This window comes from Gossypium hirsutum, chromosome A11, assembly GCF_007990345.1.
Source record: "Gossypium hirsutum isolate 1008001.06 chromosome A11, Gossypium_hirsutum_v2.1, whole genome shotgun sequence".
NCBI lineage: Eukaryota > Viridiplantae > Streptophyta > Magnoliopsida > Malvales > Malvaceae > Gossypium > Gossypium hirsutum.
The window spans coordinates 61,638,849-61,656,931 of NC_053434.1; positions in this window are offsets into that span (position 1 = coordinate 61,638,849).

Here is an 18,083-nt window from a genome sequence, read left to right on the forward strand (position 1 = left end):
AGTTGCAAGAGTTGACGGATAGAGGTTTCGCTCGACCGAGTTTCTCACCTTGGGGTGCACCAGTATTGTTTGTGAAAAAGAAAGACGGAACCATGAGAATGTGCATCGACTATAGCCAATTAAATAAATGACAATAAAGAACAAATATCCGTTACCGCGTGATGATTTGTTTGATCAGCTGAAAGGAGCCTCAGTGTTTTCAAAGATAGATTTGAGATCGGGTTATTATCAGTTGCGATTTCGAGACTCAGATGTGCCTAAAACTGCTTTCAGAACGAGATATGGTCACTACGAGTTCTTAGTGATGCCGTTTGGGCTCACTAATGCCCCTGCGGTATTTATGGACTTGATAAATCGGATCTTCAGACAGTATTTGGACCGGTTTGTAGTTGTGTTTATAGACGATATTTTGATCTATTCGTGAGATGAAACCGAACATGCCGAGCGCCTGAGATTAGTGTTGCAGATTTTACGGGACAAGCAGTTATATGCTAAGTTCAGTAAGTGTGAGTTCTGGTTGAGAGAAGTTAGCTTTTTGGGGCATGTGGTATCTGCATCGAGTATTCGTGTTGATTCGAGTAAAATATCAGCCATACTTGATTGGAAACCTCCTAGAAATGTTACTGAAGTTCAGAGCTTTTTGGGACTTGCCGGTTACTACAGACGGTTTGTAAAGGGTTTCTCGATGATAGCCACACCAATGACAAAGCTACTTCAGAAAGATGTTAAGTTCGAATGGTCAGAAAAGTGCCAGAAAAGTTTCGACCAACTGAAAACCTATTTGACTAAAGCTCCAGTGTTAGTGCAGCCTGAATCTGGTAAAGAGTTTGTCATTTACAGTGATGCATCCTTAAATGGTCTGGGTTGTGTATTGATTTAAGAAGGTCGAGTTGTAGCTTACGCTTTGAGGTAATTGAAGCCACATGAGAAAAACTATCCGACCCATGATCTTGAATTAGCTGCCATCGTATTTGCTTTGAAAATATGGCGACACTACTTGTTTGGAGAGAGGTGTCATGTATATTCGGATCACAAAAGCCTCAAATATTTGATGACTCAAAGGGATTTGAATCTGAGACAAAGACATTGGCTTGAATTGTTGAAAGATTACGAGCTTGTCATTGACTATCACCCGGGAAAGGCTAAAGTGGTTGCCGATGCTTTAAGTTACAAGTCATTGTTTGCTTTGCGAGCGATGAATGTACACTTGTCCATTTTATCCGATAATGTGTTAGTAGCAAAATTAAAAGCCAAACCGTTATTGATTCATCAAATATGTGAAACTCAGAAAGTCGATGATGAATTGGTTGCTAAACGAGCTTAATGTGGTTCGAATGTGGATTTAGAGTTTCAAATTGACGACAATGATTGTTTGAGGTTCAGAAGTTGATTGTGTGTTCCAAGAAATTCAGAACTTATTTCGATGATTTTGAGCAAAGCTCATAATAGCAGAAAGTCGGTCCATCCTGGTAGGACAAAAATGTACAATGATCTAAAACGTCAGTATTGGTGGCATGGTATGAAACGTGATATATCTAACTTTGTATCGAAGTGTATAATTTGTCAACAATTGAAATCAGAACACCAAGTACCTTCAGGGTTACTTCAACCGATCATGATACCCGAGTGGAAGTGGGATCGAGTTACGATGGATTTTGTGTCTGGGTTACCTTTGTCACCGAGCAAGAAAGATGCGATATGGGTTGTTGTGGATAGATTGACTAAATCAGCTCATTTCATTCCCGTACGTATGGATTTCTCACTTGATAAGTTAGTCGAGTTGTATGTCTCTCAGATTGTCAGATTACACGGGGTACCTATTTCAATTGTGTCAGATAGAGACCCAAGATTTACATCAAGGTTTTGGAAGAAATTACAAGATTCTCTGGGTACCAAACTACATTTTAGCACCGCGTTTCATCCTCAGACAGACGATCAATCAGAACGGGTAATTCAAATACTTGAGGATATGTTGAGATGTTGCATCCTTGAGTTCAGTGGTTCATGGGAACGGTATTTGCCTTTGATTGAATTCGCTTACAACAATAGTTTTCAATCAAGCATTAAGATGGCACCTTACGAAGCTTTGTACGGTCGTAAATACCGTACACTGTTGTTTTGGATCGAGCTCAGTGAAAGTAAAATCTTCAGCGTTGATTTGATTAAAGATGCTGAACAGAAAGTAAAAGTGATTCGTGAAAGTCTGAAAGCAGCTTCAGATCGTCAGATGTCGTATGTGGATTTAAAACGAAAAGACATTGAGTATCAGGTCAGAGACAAAGTATTTCTTAAAGTTTCACCTTGGAAAAAGGTGCTCAAATTTGGCCGTAAGGGAAAATTGAGTCCGAGGTTCATCGGGCCGTATGAAATATCCGAACGAGTTGGGTCGGTAGCATACAGATTGATTTTGCCCCCTGAACTTGAAAAGATTCACAATGTTTTTCATGTTTCGATGCTTCGACGTTATAGATCTGATCCATCGCATGTAATTAGTCCATCAGAGGTTGAGATTCAATCTGATTTGAGTTACGTAGAAGAACCAGTTCGTATATTGACTCGTGAGGTAAAGGAGTTACGGAATAAAAGAATTTCGCTAGTGAAAGTATTATGGGTTAAGCACGGGGTGGAATAAGCTACTTGGGAACTTGAGGACTCTATGAAAGAACGATATCCTAACTTATTAATTGGTAAGATTTTCGGGGAAGGAAATTGCTAGAATAAGGTATGTGTAATGCTACTCTTGGAAATTCATGCATAATTTGAATGGTTAGTTTGAATTCTACCTATTTCATGGTTCGAATTTTTGTTATTTTGGAAGATTGATATTCGGCCATGGAGGTTGAAATTCTTGGTAGATGTTTTGATGTCATTGGTATGGAGATTTATGTTGGATGTGTTGAGTTTGCTAGTTGTTTTGGCTTGAAAGTTAAGGTTTTAGTATTTGATTATGTGATTCCCGAATTTAAATTTAGGGAGACAAAAAAAAATTAAGCATTCAGTTATGTTATAGATTCATGATGAAAAATGTTTAATGCTTTATATGTTATATATATGTGCTTGTATATGAATTTGAGATTTGTTAAATTGTTGAAGGGAGGTGTCGAATGTGGTTTTTGAAAGTGTCTTAAGGAATAATATTATTGTGACTTGAGTTTAATGACATTCGGCCAAAGGCCCTATGTGTTAGCAAATTCGGATATAAATGTTTAGGTGTTATTCATATTGTATTTGATGTTTTGAAGAATAAGTAGTGGTTAATTGAAGTGAAGAAGGTTGAATTTTGAGTTTTTAGTTAAGTTTGTGCATTCAACATATTTCCATAAATTGAAATGGTGTAATATGAAAGTTTTTAATTAGTTCATAATTATGTGGTGATAGAAACATGAATGAAATTTTGTTAAAAGAGCTATGAACATGTTAAAGTTTGATCGATTGGATTTTAAATTCATTTTATATCCGGTCAAGAAAAATTTATATGAAGCTTGAGTAAGGTTAAATTGTAAATGCCGAATGAGCTATAGGAAGTGTGGATAAATTTTATGCATGTGAGTGTGTGTATGCCATTTAGTTGGTGACATTCGGCATTTCTTAATTAACATTAGAGTTGAGTGCATGAAATCGACATGTGTACTTGTGAAAATGCTGAATTTGAACTTAAATAGTGATTTGAGCACGATGTGTTGTATTGAGATTATGCTTAAGTGAAATTATAGATATATGTGATGAAATTGATTGGTGACATACATGTTTAAATAATATGAATGCAAAGAGTTGTGAAAGAGTAAATTGTAGTAAATCTGCTTGGGACAGCAGCTGTAATGTGAATTTGGAAAAATCACCATAAATTGTGGGAGTGGAGTTAGAAGCTGAATAAATTATGTAATTAAAGCTTAATAAGTCTAGTTTTAAATGAAATCAACGAGATTGTATTTTGACTTCTGTACAATTATAAATTTGATTCGTAGTAAAGGGTGGTCAAATTAGTCAAACAGTGAAATAGGGGAAAACTTTAAGAAAAATATGGTATTGTTTGGCCAAACTAAAAATTCTGAAAATTTTATGGATAAAAGATATATGAGTCTATTTTCAGGGAAATTTTACGGCAATTGATTTGGAGTTTCGTAGCTCCAATTATAAATAATTTAGTGACTGTTGCTCAGGAAGACAACTTATTGTGAATTTGTGATTATGTGGTAAACATTGATAAAAATTTGTTAATGAGTTGCTTAATGTTTTCTTATAAACTTACTATGATCTATATGTGTGAAAGTCGAATATATATATTATATTTTTGAAGAAATGCTTGAATAGTCGAATAATGACTAGTTTAAAATTGTTGAATTTAAGCTCAAGAGCAAAGAGGGGCAAAGTTGGATAGGGGAAAGGAGAAAGTAATTGAGTAGTCTTTCCACAACCGTTCAAGTATATTCAAGGTAAGTTTTGAATAGTCACATTTAGTACGCAATTGATAATGTCTTGATATGTGTATGATAATTGTACTGCAATCTATTGATTCTATTTGAATATAGTTGAGTGACAAATCATTTATGTTTAAGGCTTAAAGCCGAATAGACATTAGAAGTTAAGCTTGGAAAGTAAAATGGACATATATTTTTATGTATGTTATTAAGCCAAAAGTTATATGAATAGTGCCCTTGTTATGTTATTATTCGAATGAAATAAATGAACTATGATTGTGAGATGCTATGTGGATTGAATTTTCTTGCGAATAAGTATGCATGACATTCAGTGATGTATATCCGGACTTAAGGTCCGCAGGTTATGTGCTGGAATTATATCCGGACCTAAGGTCCGTAGGCTATATGCTAGAATTATAACCGGACTTAAGGTCTGCAGGCTACGTGCTGGAAATATGTCCGGGATAAAGTCCCATAGGCTTCGAGCTGGTATTATACCGTGTTTAAATTCCCGTAGGCTTGTGCTGGTAATTGGTTTCAAGTTCTAAGACCTGACAGGCTTAATTCTAGTAAATTAAGTAAGATTACGATATTGAATGTTCGCAGTAAACCATCATTGAGTAAATATTGAATGTTCGCAGTAAACCATCATTGAGTAAGTACTATACATTTAAGATGTTCAGGTACGTATTACTTACACATCGGTGATTTGATTTCGAAGTGAATCATTAGCATCAAAGATGAATATATATATAAATGTGATTGATGGTTATATTTGCAAATATGAGAATGATTTAATCGGTCATGGTATATTTGTATATGAATTATATGTTAAAATTACTTTATGTACTCATTTACATTCAGTCAATGATTTTGTGAATTATTAGTATTAAAGAATGATACTTAAGTGTGAATGATTGTTATATCTACGAGTAAAAAAATGACCTATTCGGTCAATTGTTGTTAATATATGAGATTATTTGATTTAAATGCATCGTATGAACTTTAAGTAAAAGAAAAATATGTGCTGAGAATCTATGTTTATGTTTATGTGTATTCGGCCGTGAAGCAATTTGAATTGAGAATAAGTCTGTTTAAATGAATGTTTCAATTTTCGATAAGTTTTAATTGTTTGTGATGCTTAAAACTTACTAAGCTTTGAAAGCTTACTCTATTCTTTATTTCTCTGTTTTATAGATTGTTGATTTTGGCCACCGACTCGGGGATCATCAGCAGTTCATCACACTATCGATCTTTTTGGGTACAGCTATATTTTGGACTCGATATGGCATGTATAGGTTAGGCTGATGATAACAATGTTTTGAAATTGTAAATATTTTGGCCATACGAAAATGGCGTATAACTAGAATATCAGTATGTATTTCAGCTCGATCTCTGTTTATGTGTATTGACAATGTGAATGAGATAATTAAATGTTTAGTTCGGTAATACCTCTTAGCCTTAATCCGGCGATCGGATTCGGGTTAGGGGTGTTACAATCTGAGAGGTGATTCAAGTGTTGGAAGATCTGCTACGGAGTTGCGTTATTAACTTCCGTGGTAGTTGGGAGTATTTTCTTTTAGTAGCTGAATTTGCTTATAATAATAGTTTTCAGTCCAATATTGAAATGGCACCATACAAGACTTTATATGGTCATAAGTGCCGCACTCCATTGTATTGGACCAAGTTGGGTGAGAGGAGGATTATTGGTCTGGATATGGTTTCTGAGACTTAGGATAAGGTCAGGTTTATTCAAGATCGTCTTAAGGTGACTTCTAGCAAACAAAATTCTTATGCATATCTTAAGAAGAAAGATATAGAGTTTCCTGTAGGAGATCAGGTTTTCCTTAAGGTATCTCCATGGAAGAAGGTTCTATGATTTGGTTGTAAAGACAAGTTCAGCCCTAGGTTCATTGGGCCTTATTGGATTTTGAGACGAGTGGGATCGATTGCCTATCAGTTAAAGTTGCCTCCAGAGTTAGACCGCATACATGATTTTTTTCACGTCTCTATGTTAAGACGATATCGTCTGATTCATCTCACATGTGTCTATTGAGAAGATTGAGGTGAGGTAGCATTTGACTTTAGAGGAAGAACCAATACTAATTCTAGATCGAGAGGTTAAGGTATTGAGAAAGAAGATTATTCCGTTGGTTAAGGTTTTATGGTTGAATCATGGTTCTGAAGAAGCCACTTGGGAACCGAAGGACTTGATTCGATAGCAATATCCATATCTGTTTTAGTCAAGTAAATTTCGAGGTCAAAATTTCTTTAAGGAGGGGAGAATTGTAACACCCCAAAAATTTTCTTTTTGAATTGTTAAAACTTTTCAAGTGAATTAAATTGCTCCAATGGTTAAGCATTATGCTTGTGTGTGTGAGGTTCTGGGTTTGAATCTTTTCGCTAATTTTTTTTTGTTATTTTTTCCCAACCCTTATCTTTGAACATCTAGCATATATATTTTGTTTGCTCAATTGTTGTCAAAATGAGCCTGCTGGTTTAGTGGTAAGACTTCAGCTTACCAAGAGGTCCTATGTTTGAATTTTGTGCGTGCAAAGTGAAAGAATTTTTGCTATTCTTTTTCTGCGTTGCCCATGTTATCAAAATTTGAGTTAAATTCAAACTCTAAAAAATTTGATAAGTTAGGATTATATTTTATTTTATATTTTAAAATTTTTGAAAATTAGTTACTTAAAATTTCTCTTTTCATATCTCACTCTCCCCACTCATCTTTCAGTTTTGGTCCCCACGATACTTTTCTTTTTTTTTCTTTCTTCCTAAATTTTTTTGTTCTTCTTCTCCTATATTTTGTTTTCTCAATCAAACATCATTGTTTTGGGTGTGTGTTTACGTGCTTGAATTTTGTATCTGGTCTTGTGTATTCGAAAGTTCTCTGCTGCAACATTAAATTTTGGTGTAAGTATAAATCTATTCATTTGGCTAGGAGGTGGAGTGTGAGCTTTCATTAGCGGTTTGTGAATGTTTCTATTGGGTTAATTTGTTTTACCTTGTACTTCTGTTAGGTGAATTTCGAGAGGTGAAAAACCTTTTCCGATGTTCGGTGAGTCTTAAGATCGGTTACTTTGATCGGGCTAAGTGTCTGAATGCTTTTTGGGGGACGAATGTTTAGCATAGATGGAAATTTTTTTTATTAAGTTTCGCATAATGTTGCTAATTAGTCCATTTTTAATGCTAGTTTTACGGTTTAGAAGTGTGCTGAATCGTCGTTTATAAAAAAAAGTTCAGGTGTGTAACGAAAACCTCGAAAATAGCAAACAACGCGATACTGAAAAGGCCACTATTGACATCACACAGGCTAGATTAGTTGAGCTGTGTGGGCCATACGAGCGTGTGTTAGGCTGTGTGGGTCACATAAACTGGGCTAGTTAGAGCCTATTTCTGTAAAATTTCATTAAGGTCATATTTGAAGTGCGATTCTAAATCAGTGACCTTTTAGGATCCGATATGTGTTATGTATGGGTAATGGATACGAAATCTAATATTCTGCCTCTGCTAATGTGATTTATGAAAACATGGTATTATATTCTGATGTGTATAGCATGTATTACATATGTGCATATGATATCTGTATAGTATTGCATGTGCATTGGGGTGGGTTAATGATATAACAAAAGAAATGTTGGCAGTTTAGTGATCTACCTTATCTTGGTGTTTTTAACCACATTTCTGTTTTGGTGGCTTGACTATACTTATGTGATTTTGGCAGTTTATCGCATTATTGGTGGCAGCTTGACTACATTATTCTAAAAAGTGACATATGCTCACTTATAGGTGTGTGGGGTTGGATGGGTATTTATTACCTTAATTGGTGTGTAGGGATGGACGAAGATAATGTGTAGCGGATGGAGGTAGGATTTGATTCTGTATCTTTCCTTCATATGTATCTAATTCTGAAATTGCAACTGCATTTGTATCTTGCATCTGTTTCTGTATCTATTAATGTATATGTATTTGTTCTGTTTGTTTGAGATGAGTTACACATTGAGCTCGTAAGCTCACCCTTTGTTTTCATCCTCTCAGGTAATCAACAAACCTAGGAGCGGACAGTGTATAGGAACTCGGGATTGGACTCTTTTGATAAAATGATTTAATATGAACTTTATGTTAATACTAGACTTTTGGGATTTTTGGACTATAAACTATTTTGGACTTTATTTTTTGTATTGACATGTTTTTCTGGATTAAGTACTATTATCTTTCTATCCGTAAAATTATTTGTTTACAAATCAAGCCAAGGTTTTCAAAATCTCAAAACATAGAAAATTTCACTGCAAGACAAAGATTTCTCATAAATGTTTTTTGTAATAAAACAAATAGTCTTAATGGGTATTTTCCCAAAAAAATGGAAAATGATTTATCAAAAGTTAACATTGTTTTCTACACGATTACAATTCAATCTCTAAGTTTAAAAAAGTTATTGTAATTCCTCAAGCTCCGGCCACAATGTCTAAGCTGGGTGTAGGGTGTTACACTTGTCGACTTTAGAGAAGTAGGCGAACTCAGTTGGGGGTTAGTCTTGTTGGCGACATTGTACTGAGAAATGTGTCGAGTAACGAAACCACAAAAAATAAAAATCGGTGGTTGTATGCTAGTACTACAATCATGGCCACGATATCGACTGCCATTTTTACGTCTTCGAGTAGACCTCCCCTATACATTCTCACTCATAACAAGGTAAAATTCATTAGATAATATATTTACCATAATATAATTATTGAATTTTAAATTATTGTGTTAACATATTATTTCAATAGGTAGAACCATGGGCTGAGTTATGTTGAACTACCGAATGAGCTTCAAGATATACGACTTCTGTTAGACTAACGATCAGAAGCGGAGGTATGTATTTTTTTAAATTTGTATTATATAATATTAATGTAGTTCATTTAAAAATTAGTAGTATATAGATAACCAAAATTTTTATTATTTTAATATAGTTCGAATGGACGCCATACTATGATCAGACAATTCAAGAATGCATCTCGTTTGAATTCTTGGTGAATCCCAACATCTGGCACGTGAAGGTGCCTTTGGTAGTGTACATTACTGTGGAGATACACGAGTCGGATAGAGTGTTACGAAAATTCGGGTTCAGGCAAGAAATTCCATCGGCACCCCAAGACATTGAAGATTTGCATCATATCTACTTGCAGGGGAGAACGAATGAGCATTGATCTGCATTCCACGCGCAATATATCAACATTTGGAACAATAGGTATGATTTTTTACCTACTCGCGAGGCCATTGTCGCTCCGGAGTTAGTCTGCTATTTAGAGTACATGCCACAGTTTAGGGTCTATGGCAAGCCATAGTTGCTGGGTGAAGAGGCAAGGGGTAGGCAACTGCATACGAGGAGGCCACGACAGGCGCCTAGGATCCAAGGTGAGGAGGCCACGACAGAGCTACTGAGGTGATTCTATTGTCTACACTTACACAAGAACTAACATTGATGGCCGCTCCCAGACCTGCTCATGGGAAAAAATATAGGCCCGAAAAATAGGCTTGGGAAAAGAAATAATGCCTATTTAAAAAATGGGTCGGGCCTCGAGTAAGGTATTTTTGGCCCGGGCCCGACTCAATTTCACAAAAGGACAAAAAATATGTTTTTTTTTGTTTTTTTAATGTTTTTTTCTTGTTGTTTTCTCCCTATTTTTCTACCATTACATTATTATGTTACTACTATTTTGTTGTTATTGTTTAGATATTGTATAACACTTGTTTTGTTGTTAATTTTGTTATTATTTTAGAGGCATTTACTTGTTAAGTTGCATCTATCTTAGTGTTATTTAAGTATACATATTTTTTTAAAATTTATTTTCAATTTGTTGAGAAATATTTATTTTATTATTTTTAGTATTTTTGATTTATTATATATATTTAAAAATTATATAAAAATAATATAAAAATTAATACTGCTGGGTCGAGCTGGGCTTGGGTTTTAGCATTTTTATATAGGCCTAGATTAGGAAAAATTTTAGCCTATTTTTCGAGCCAGCCTAGCCCATGAGCACCTCTAGCCGCACCACCCCCCAGTTAGTATGACTCGACTTATTCTGGTGCTTATACTAACCCCATTATTTTTACACAAGCACCACATATTGCACCACATTTTTCTTCTTCTACTTAGATGTTAGGTTTTGTTTTTAGGCCTCCGTCCCCGACATATTACATGTTGATGCCATTGACGTTTCAGATGACGACGATGTCAACGACGACATATAGGTCACCTATGTTTGGGCCACTAACCAGGAGTCTAACCGTTATACCATTGGTGTATGGGGCACAGTATAGTTATACCCTTACGTCGATGGTGTCCCAAACACCATGGGGATTATTGTTCTACAAAGATGGACCATCTTCGCAACCACCTATTCCTAGATCGAAGGATACACGATGGTAATGAGGAGCAACCGATCACAATCAACTAAGGACGAAGGCGAAGAAGATGAGAGGCCAAGACCACAACCTATACCAGAGGTTGAACCAAGAAGGAGTCCTGCTCGCAACCGTCAACCACCCCGATGTGGTACACATTTTGACCGGGGATTAGATTGATTTATTTTATTTTTGTACTTTTCATGTAAATTTTTAAATAAATATGAAATGTTTTTATTGTATCGATGTTGTACATCCTTATGTTTTTAAATAAATATTGTTTTTGCATCAAAATTGGTTATTGTTTTCATTTCATATTATTAAATCAAGTCTCCACAGGAACAATGGAACAATGTTGTATATTTTATTGATTTGTATGGTATAATAAAAACACGTGTTTACAAATTAAAACAAAATTTGATATGAAAAAAAGAACAACAACAAATAGATTGCAGTTTAAAAATTAATAAATAGGTTAACAAATTAATAAATATGAGTATGGACGCGCTTTCAATGCTTTTTTTACAATGCACTGAAAATAATGCACTAAACCTATCTCAATGTTCGAAAATAATGCACTGGAAAAATAATACATTGAAGCTATCTAAATGTTCGAAAACAATGCACTGTAAATAATGATTAAAACTCAGTTGCATTAAAAAAAATTCAAAAAAAATTTAAAAAAACTAAGATTTAATCAAATCGAGTAGTACAAGTTTTGATTATGAATCGAATTGAATTTTGCAATTCGCATATATGATTGGTGTAAATACAATGCTTCTAAATATCAAATTAAATAATTATTAACTTTATATCTCAAAAAATTATAAAAAATAATATATAAAAAAACTTTAAAAAATATAAAAAACTAACAAACCCTAACCTTACGTTAAAAAAACAAAACCTTAACTCTAAAAAAATGAAACACAAGGAAAACCTTCCAGTTGGAAGCGTTTTCCTTATTTTGGCCTAGTCCCGTAATTTTTTGAAAAAATGACTTAATCTGGTAACTTTTTTAAAAAATCGGGATTTTAAAAAAATTCAATCCCCAAATAATGTATCAAAAGGAATTTTAAATAAGTAAATAATTAAAAGAAAAATGGAGAAAAATAATTTGAGAATAAGAAGATATCAAATATTTAAAAGAAAGTTCAATGGAAATTGTTAAAATTTTAAGCTATAAAAGATGTCAAATAATTAATAGAATGCGAGAAAAAGTTAATAGTTTTTATGAAAGAAAAATGTGAAAGTATAATATAGTATATTTTTATAATGAAAAGAAACAGATTTTTCCATACCAAACTATTATGAAATCTTAATGTTCAAAAAAGTATATTTTTATTCTTATTTTAAAAACAATGTTATCTATCTAAGTATAAGAAATATCAACTCAACCCTTAACTTCTCATATATGTCCTAGTTTTCTCTTTCATACTTTATATATAGGTTAGTAATATTTCATACATTTATAGTGTATTTGTAACACCCCTAACCCTTATCTGTCGCTGGAACAGAGTTATGGAGCATTACCAGACTTTACGGACTAATTACAAATATTTCATTACCTTTATTATTCAAATCAAGAATCAATCATATAACACTCATATTGTCCCTTAGATGGGCCCTCGAGGCCAAAAATACACTTTAGAAGTGATCGGGACTAAACCGGACACTTAAGGAATTTTTCCCAAAATCTTGAAATTTTTCTTAAGAGCAGTCCCACATGACTGTGTGGTCGGCCATGTTGCTCACATGGCCAAGAGACACGCCCGTGTCTCAGGCTGTGTGGGCATTCGATGTGAGGCACACAGCCGTGTCCTAGCCCGTTTCCTTACCCGTGTAACTCTCTAACTTGGGTCACATGGCCAACCACATGCCCGTGTGCTAGGCCATGTGCTAAAACCTGAGCATTTGGTTTCAAAATTTTAAGGCGCAGGGGACACACGGCCAGACTACACGCCCATATGCATGGCCGTGTGTCATACACAGCTGAGACACACGTCTGTGTCTCTACCATTGTGGACGAAAATAGGTCATTTTAAGGCCACTTTTCTCACCCTTTTTAACATCAACCTACACATTACATTTAAACACACTAATATATACCAACCAAGCAATCAAAACTAACCAATACATGTTCTAAACATAATATAACATTATATATAGATCAATTACTTATACTTACCCATTAAGTTCTTTTCATTGATTTATTAAATTTTACTACTAATTACACACATACAAACATTTAAGATTCACAACCACAATCAAACTATTTCATTGCCAATCCAATCCAACCCTATACATGTCATATAAAACAAATTTTACATTTCAAAATATTGGATTAAACTGGATAGTGTGACTTGATGTGTTGATTCGATCTCCCGATTACACGTTAATCTACAAGAACATAAAACAACATGAGTAAGCTTAATAAAGCTTAGTAAGTTCAATAAATTAAACATTTATCTTACTGAACTTAATATAATAAATTAAATTGTAAATAAATCATACATTCTCCCTATCAAATATAACATAAGTCAATGAACACACTTCTTTCAAATCAATATCATTAATAATCAATGTATCTTTCAATTCATTCACACAAGTCTTTGACCAATTCTTACTAAATCGAGGAATGACTTACGGATATGAGTACACCGTTTAATTTTTGTCATAGTCCAACTATGGTCTTACACATGCATTTCCATGGCCCAACCACGGTCTTACATTCGTTGTGCCATAACCCTGTTATGGTCTTATCATCAGAGTGCCATAGCCCAGCTATGGTCTTACATGTAAACATTGCCATGGTCCAACCATGGTCTTACATTCGTAGTGCCACAACCCAGTTATGGTCTTATCCGTCAATTCATCCTTTACATTAATGCCATAACCCAACTATGGTCTTACATATAAGCATTGCAATGGTCCAACCATGGTCTTATCCGTCAATTCATTCTTTGCCACGGGCTGATCGTAATCAATCCTGTTTTCTACTCATTTAAAACATTCAATTCAATTTTCATACTTTTACAATAATCTTAATTTCGACAAAAAATATGAATAAATATATTATACCATTCCTAAATTAACAAATAATCATGAAAATTTAACCATAAGAACTTACTTGGGCTGAATTGTAAGTTTGTAGTAATGAGGGACTATTATGCTAATTTCCCTTTTCTCGTTGATCTACGGGCTCTTGATCTATATTATTCATTCATTAGCATATATTTCAATTTCAATTCACTTCACAATTAATACCCCTCAAATTTTGAAATTACACAATTAACCCAACTTTTACAATTTTTACAATTTAGTCCCTCACTAAATATCCCATCAAATGAGCTAGTTTTTATCAATTAAAACTTTATATAAATATTATAAGTTATTATACAGCCTTTGATAAGCATAATTTAATACCAAACCCTAAGATTTAATCTTTTTCACAATTTGGTCCTAAAATCAATTTCTATTGAAATTACTTGATAAAATTATCATTTAACAAAATTAAAGCTTCAATTCCATGTTAATTCATTATAAAAATCCAATACTTATCAATGGTAACTTTCAAAACCACCCATAAAATAAAAACTAATGAAATAGACGATTGGACCTAGTTGTAAAAATCTTAAAAACACAAAAATTTCAAGAAAAGAGCAAGAATTGAATTCACATGATGTAAAAATATGGAAAAACAGCTTTATAAGTTCTCCTATGGGTGTTTTTGGCTGAAGATTGATGAAGAAATGTCTAGAAAATCTTTTAATTTCCATTTGTAGTTAAACTTTTACAATTTTTCAATTTTGCCCTTATTTCACCCAATTCCATGATTTTTCTCTACTTATGCTACCCAAGCCATCATCTCTGGGCTAATTTGCTTTTTAAGTCCTCTCTTATTTAACACTTGAGTTATTCAATCATTTTAGCAAATTTTGCATCTTTTTCAATTTAATCCTTTTAATTAATTAACTATCAAAACAGTAAAATTTTCTAACAAAATTTTAATACCAACTCAATGACACTTTATAAAAATATTCACGGCTTGTTTTATGGAATCGAGGTCTCGATACTCGATTTTCAAACCCAATTTACTTAATAAATTCTTCTAAATCACAAATTATTAATTTAAAAGTCTTCTAAAATCATACTTGACTCATAAATAATAATTAAATAATAAAATTTTCAAACTCACTCGTTGGATTTAGTGATCTCGAATCACTGTTTCCGACACCACATTGGGTTGTTACATTATTTTTTTTATTTCATAAGAAAATTTTAAAAAATTGAAATGTGTTTTTTTTTTTATATTTTTTTATATCTTTATATGACACTTGTCAACCTTCTGACCTTGCTTGTGAAATCTAAAAACTTTACTGGCAATGTACCAAATAATTTCTATATGTATATATAGGAAGGGGAGAGCCACTTACATAATGTAAAAACTAAAATAGTTTTACATAATTTCGTAATTACTTATATGATTAATATTTTAACGATTCAACTGTTATATTTTATATTCTATTCATGTAGATTATACATGTCAAATTTGATTTAAATTTAAAACTTCTAACTAAAATTCAACCGTTGAATATATATTAATATATACAATATTTTAGATCAATATGATAAAAATATCGGATTGGTTCGAAAATTTACATGTATAACAAGTACAATTATATTGATAAATTCAACGGTTGAATCGTTAAAATATTAATCATATAAATACTTATGAAAATATGTAAAATTACTTTAATTTTTATATTGTGTAAGTGAATCCCTACGACATATAAAGATATAATATCTTTTATATTTTTTTATTCAAACAACAATGAAAATTTTAAATATAAGTTCTTTTCAAGATATTACAATATCACTATTTTCTAAATTTCTAAATTGAACATATAAGTTCTCATTTTTGTTCTTGTTAATCATCCATAGTAGGATTGAATTTCTTAATTAGAAAAAAAAATCCTTGAAAAATTGTGAGAACACATGTAAAAAAAATATTTTTTTATAAAACCCAAAATCATAAATATTAAAATTTGATGATAAAAATTATTATATTTAAATTTCAAAATATCTTTTGGGCAAATGAAATATATATGATAAATATCTTCAAAACATTAATTAAGATATAGCAACAGAAAAGTGATAAGTGGTTGTTTTTAAATAAAAATCGGGTTTCATACATAGCTTATTAATAATCATCTCTTATTACCATAAAATAAAATTAAGTGTCATGCAAAATAAAATTCAAAATCCTAAGTCTCATGCCACAACTTCAAAATAAAATATTACATTCCTCGAATAATATAATAAATCACATAATGAACTTATAATAATTTTTTAATTAAAATTCAAGCCGAGACCCTCCAAATATCACATCCGAGTTCTAACCTTACGGGTTATCTGTAAGGATGAAAATTAAAGAGGGAGTAAGCTATGACGCTTAATGTGAGTTCCATGACAAGTAAATCAATGCCAACCACTATTCCAAGCATATATAATAACAATTTTCAATACATCAGTAATCATATAGCATAGCAAAACTTAACAGTTCATTCAAGCATGTTAGTGTGTGACGATGCAATATATTTAGCAATTTCAGTTTAATAGTATAAATAGGTTCTACCCCACCGCTACACTCCACAGTAAGAATTCCCCAGAATTCTTTTATCACGGCCACCTTAGTTTGTGGATAAACCACCAGTGTTACAGATTAATACGCTACCAGTAGTTGTGAGTACATAACGGGTTTGCAGATAATAGCTGTCAGTACAAGTTATGGATAAACCACAAGTTCTTGCAGGTTAATATCCTATCAGTGGTCGTGAATACACAATGGTTTTGTAGACGAAAGCTGTCTGTAATTTGTGGATAAACCACAAGTGTTTGCAGTTTAAAATTGCTAGAACTTCCTCGTTTCAAAACATCCCGTCCCATGCAATGCAGTATGTCATGCGAGCATCAATATAGTACAAAAACAGTAAACATGTTTAACATGCGTTTATATCAACAGTAGCAATAGACATGGCTCTTATGAATTCGATTTATTAATACAGTAAGTATGTGATTCATGCAATCAGTAATTCAATTATACTAATAACAGTAATAATCTAGTGATATTTCAATCATAAAAGGCATGTAAAAATCATGTAACATGCTTATAGAGTAATAAACTAATCAATCAACCATGGATTCTAGCATTTATTGTAATATCCTTAAACCGAGCCTAGTAGTTTCAGGTATATTTTTCGTGTTTCAAGAGTGAAACTAGGAATTTATAGGGTTTCTAGTAATTTTTAATTTAATTTAGGAGGTTAATTTCATCTAAAATCGATTAAACAATAATCCAAAAAATTAAAAAATATTTTTGAAAAATTAATTTTAAAGATTTTAAATAATTATTAGTGAAAGTAATCAATTTGGGTTGAAAAATAATTTTAAAATAATTTTTATTGGGGGCAATTTGAGTAAATTTTAAATATTAATTAAATAGGATTTAATTGTAAAACAAGTGAAAATTTGGAGTATTTATATGGAAAATAAACATTAAAATTCAAAATTTTGGAGGAAAATGATTAAATGGTAAAGTAAGGGAAATATGAGAGTGACCATTAGGCAAATTTCCCAATTTTAAATTTTTGGTAGGTGGTTTAAGTTTTAAAACTAATGTATCTAGCCCACTTTTCACACATTTTACATCAAATTAGATAGTTTTAAAATTTGTTTTCTTTGCATGATTTTGAAGATCTATCATCAGAGAATAGATCCAACCAATTTCCTTCTCAAAATACTCTCTTAATTCACCTGAAATCATTCTCAAAAGTAGCCAAAAATATTTTGAAATTTCTCAAGTTTCTTAAATCAAGATTTTCAATCAATGAATTTAGAGTGAATCAAAGGTAATCTTCAATCCTAAACTTGTTTTTATGATGATTAGAAACAATTTTACATGATTTGGGAGTCAATTAAAGAATTTTTATCAATGTCATCTTCTTCCAAGAACACATGGTTCTTTAATGGTGGATCTTGAATTTTGAGAGCAAATCCACAAATCAATGGATGTTCCAACTCAAAATGGATATATTAAAAGATTTTTTTATCTTATTTATCAAGATTAAACTTGATTTGTAAGGTAATTTAAAGAAATCTGAATTTCATCATTTTCATGAATCGATTTTCTGAAATTTTGTGAAATTGATTTAAAGTCTAGTATTGATGACTGAAAGTGTTAAGGAGGGTTAGAGAGATCGATTTTGTGAG